General features: G+C 45.1%; 1 protein-coding gene across 5 annotated transcripts in view; it reads left to right on the top strand.

Moving 5' to 3' along the window:
* LARGE1 (LARGE xylosyl- and glucuronyltransferase 1) overlaps positions 1-4,437 on the top strand; it is a 484,407-nt gene that overhangs the window by 338,447 nt on the left and 141,523 nt on the right. The window lies entirely within an intron of this gene.

A 4,437-nucleotide genomic window follows, 5' to 3' on the forward strand; every position in this document is an offset into this window, starting at 1 on the left:
CGTAGGGGCTTGAGGAAATGAGACGCGATTGGGACCATCCAGTAAGTGCTATGCCAGGCAAAACTCCAGGGCGCTGAGGTGGGCGGGCACCGGGGAGCAGCCCACCCCCACCCCAGCTGCACGTTGGCTCTTTCCTGGCCACAGGGATATGATATCCGTCATTATCTAACCCCTGCTTCTGCTGCTCACCTGGTCTGGGAGGAGAGCTGGCCTCAGAAATCAGGCGTAAAGAAGTCAAGAGATGTCACCTTGTGACCAAGAACATAGTGGTGAGCAATAAAGTTCCTCGATGAAATAGCTGCTGTCTTGGTAAGATCCTTGACGTCAGCCACATACTGAGCCACCCGCTCTGTTCTGGGAGGTTCCAGAGATGATTTAAGTCTCAGAAGACCCAAGGGCCAAGCCCTAAGGAGCCTTCCCTGGAGAAGCTAGCTAGCAGTCCTTGATGACACCTTCACGTGCCGAGTCAGTGACTTAGACTGTCCCCTGTTAGGAGAATTTCGTGAAATAAGAGGGGGAAACAACAAACCCTTATTGAGCAGCTATTAGCACCAGACATGGCACCAGACATGGTGCCAGCTGCTTCCAGATGCTGTTTCATTTAATTTTCACAGAAATCCTGTGACAAACAGTTTGTTATGTTTTTACAGATGAAGAAGCTGTGGTTCAGAGAGGTTAATTGACTTGACCGAGGTCACAGGTAGTGAACTGCCAAACTGAGCTTCCTGAGCGGAACTCCCTGACCTCTGTATCCTTCCGCAATTAGAAAGCAGCGTGGGGGAAGGTTCCCCTTTGGCTCTTTATTTGAAGTTCTCTCCTGGCAATTATTTCTTCCTACTTTGCAATACAGGGCTTTTCCCCCCGACGACTCTGTAGAACACAAGATGTTAATAGGTGTTCCAGCCAGAAAAAGCCTCCACGGATAAATCCACTGGGAAAATGCCAGGTTAAACAGGTGTAAGTAGCGAGCGCCTTTGGTATACCTTCACATGTTGCAGAGCTCAAAGAGCAAATCGTGGGATGTCCCATGGAACGAGTGTCGTGTGGAAGCCACTTTGGGAAGTATTCGATGACAAGTATTCGATGAGCCGATTATTCGAGAATGGTACCCGTTGTCTGTGCTCTGACCTTCCTCTAAACCGTGAGCAGAGGTTTGATCGTATTCCTCGCCCCTTCCCTAGCTCTCACTAAACTTGTCATCATTACAGCTAAACCAGTTTCTAAGTGGGTGAGTGAAATGGACCTTGACCTTGACCCTGTAGAAAGTAGTTGTGGACTTAGAAGAAGAGGGCTTTCAGGAAAGAGACGTCACAGGACCCATGACTCAAATGCGCAAATGGAGATGCTAGAGGTTGGGGAATGTACAAGGAGGTGTGGGAGAGGCAGAGGGCATTTTTGACTCTGGCAATCTGAGAACCTTTCTTCGGGCATTTGGACTATGTTTATTGCAATGAAATGGACTTTTCAAGACATCAAAAGACAAAAGGCAGTCACCAGCCTTAATTCTCCATTTATTACCTGTTCATCGACATTCTTAGATTTACCCAGGTCTTAGCCATACTGTTTCTAGTCCACTGGCTTAAAGGTGGGTTTATTCAGCTGAGCCCTAGGCCCGGAGGAGCTCACTGGTATCTGGGTTTGGTCCTGACGACGTCTGTCCATCAGTGGGAGGAGTTGCGCATAACCTCGGACAAGCTTCTGGGGCTATCTTCAGTGGTTTTTCTTAGGCACAAAATCAAGGTCCCATGAAGACAAGCAGCTTTCTTTATCCTTCTTCGGACTCCTGACAGACAAAAATATCCCTAATCTTTTGCCGAACCCGAAAGAGCAAGCCTGATTATTTCTAAACAAAGAGGGGCTTTTGACAAAGAATCTTTAGATGGCATTATTATTCAGTAGAAACTTTCAACAAAGAGCCCTTGAGAGGATGTAAAGTTCTCCTTTCCTTACAACTGACAAGAGAATGCTTTCTGGGAAAGGACCCATTGGCCTCGTCTACTTTTGCTTAAGAATCCTAATCACAGTCTGTTGCTCGCTTCTTGACTTGTATAAGAAGGAAGAATCTATACACTCAAGTGTCGGGATCTCTCAAGCCCCAGTGGGGGTTTTTCTAAGAATATTTCTTACAAAATCCCCTTGTCACCAATGGCGCTTTGAAAGCTGTGAGTTGCAGTGCAGCCCTTAGCTCTTCTTTCTCATCCCTTTGGACACGAACGTTTGTTTTTTTTTTCCAGGAAAGCTATTTCTGCGTGACCCGAGAAAAGAGAACTTGTGACGGGTGCGTAAAGCAGCCTCCACAAGAAAGTGTTTCTTTGTGTCCCGAGCAGCCCCGAACCTCCCCGCTGCCCTTCATTTACAGTGAGCCAAGCTGAGGAATAGCAGTTGTCTTAGCCCGCTCACGTTGCCACAACAAAATGCCGTTAACTGGTTGTCTTAGACAACGTTTTATTTTCTCCTAGTTCTGGAGACTGAGAAGTCCAAGTTCAAGGTGCTGGCAAGGTGATTTTATTCCGAGACCTCTTCTCTCGGCTTGTAGGTGACCGCCATATCGCTCTGAGCTCACGTGACCTCTCTGCGTGCACGTCGGGAGGGTGGCGGGAACACAGGCTCTCTGGTGTCTCTTCCTGTAAGGTTATGAGGACACTTACGGCACCCGTCAGATGAGGGCCCGCCGTCATCACCTCATCTAACCCAAATTACTTCACAAGAGTCCCATCTCCAAACGCCGTCACACTGGGGTTAGAGCTTCAATGTAAGAATTTGGAGAGGACACAAGCATTGGACCATCGCAGCAGGGTGTAGCTCATCATAACGCATGTCCACGTAATGTCACTAAAGGTTGATGTCAGCACTGATGGAGAAAATTCTGCGTTTCCCAGTTGCTGTGTCAGTGCCAATTACCCTGACACTACCCTTTGGGTCTCTGATCTGCCCTCCTTGCTCATGACCTTGCCATGAATTCGGGGGCTGCATAATTAATACCCAGTTATTCCCCGGGGGTCCATACGGAATGAAATTTTACCTTATATTCATGACAACATGCTGTAACCACAGCTCTCCAAACTACAGGCTCTGGATGGTGTATGGGCAGCAGAAATGTGGTTAAAAAGAATGGCTAATTGTTCAGTATGTTAATTATCTCAATAAGCTGTTAAAATAAGTAACGGTTAACTTGTTATGACTATCCAAAATGGACCAGGAACTAGACCAAATATTTTCTCTGAATTATCTCCCTCAATTTGTGTTCACAACAATTTCTGTAATGTTAATTCTATTATATTATCATCCTTACCTAACAAATGAGCTGGCTGAGTCAGAGATATGCAATCTTGGCCTTGACCGTTAAGGATATACAGATAAAGAGAGATGAAACAGGGATTCGAGCCCAGAACCTACCTTCTCCATCGGATTAGGCAACATTTCAGACAAAACAAAACAAAACAAAACAAAACTTATAAACACACTGCTTATAAGTGAGTAGACTCTCCCAGTGAGTAGACTCTCCCATTCCCGGTCCCCAAATTCAAGTCTTCCACTCCTACCCCTTGTGATTCCTGGAGGTGGTGGGGCTACTAGAGAGGTTTGATATGAGAAGTCATTAGATCTCAGTAAGTCCTAATAATAATACTTTAAGAAACAGAGGTCCCTGGCTGCTTTTTCAGCCAGTCCTCTCTTGAACAAAATTGCTCTAAGATTGTAGATGAACCGCTGTGTCTGGTTGAGGAGCTATAGCATCTTGCTGACAGCTGAGTTTTCTCTGGGGCATTGGCTCACCCACAGCACCCTGATCTTTTTCTGCACCTTTATTTTTTCTGTAAGCTTTGGTTGGTTTCCTCTTGTGACCACAACTTAATCTAACAGAACGGTTTTCCAATAATTTCTTATCAGCTTAGATGTTCAAGGTGACACTCAGGATCACGTATCAAAAATATAGAAGGTATTTGCATTTCAGAGTCATAGAACAAGGTCTTAAACTTATATATATGCAGGCAGAAGGCAAGTAACATCAATGCACAAAGCTTCCCGGGTATAAGTTGGTAGGTATTATGTCTCAAGAATTTTAACTAAATGTGTCACCTGTAGAGTTATGTTGCCTTTTTTCAAAAAACAGGCTGAACACAGTGGCCAGCAGTACATGTCTGAGACCCTTTGGATAAAAAATGATTATTCATATTTAATGGCCATGAAGTTCTCTTGAAATTCTGTGATCCTGTGAGATCATGATTCCTTTGCAGAAGCCAGACCAACCTACCATCCCCTCCAAAGAAGTGTTGAGGAGCTGCTTTACAGAAAACTATAGGAATATGAGATATCTTCAGATTGTTAGGTGACAGGAAGATGTGCCTTGATATCAGCCACACGTTTTTAGAAAGGAGCATGAATATGGGGTAGAGTTCATTTTTGTAACTCTAAGAAAATAACCTTTTCTTTCTCTTT

The sequence above is a fragment of the Pteropus alecto genome, unplaced genomic scaffold, assembly GCF_000325575.1.
Source record: "Pteropus alecto unplaced genomic scaffold, ASM32557v1 scaffold94, whole genome shotgun sequence".
Taxonomy (NCBI): Eukaryota; Metazoa; Chordata; class Mammalia; order Chiroptera; family Pteropodidae; genus Pteropus; species Pteropus alecto.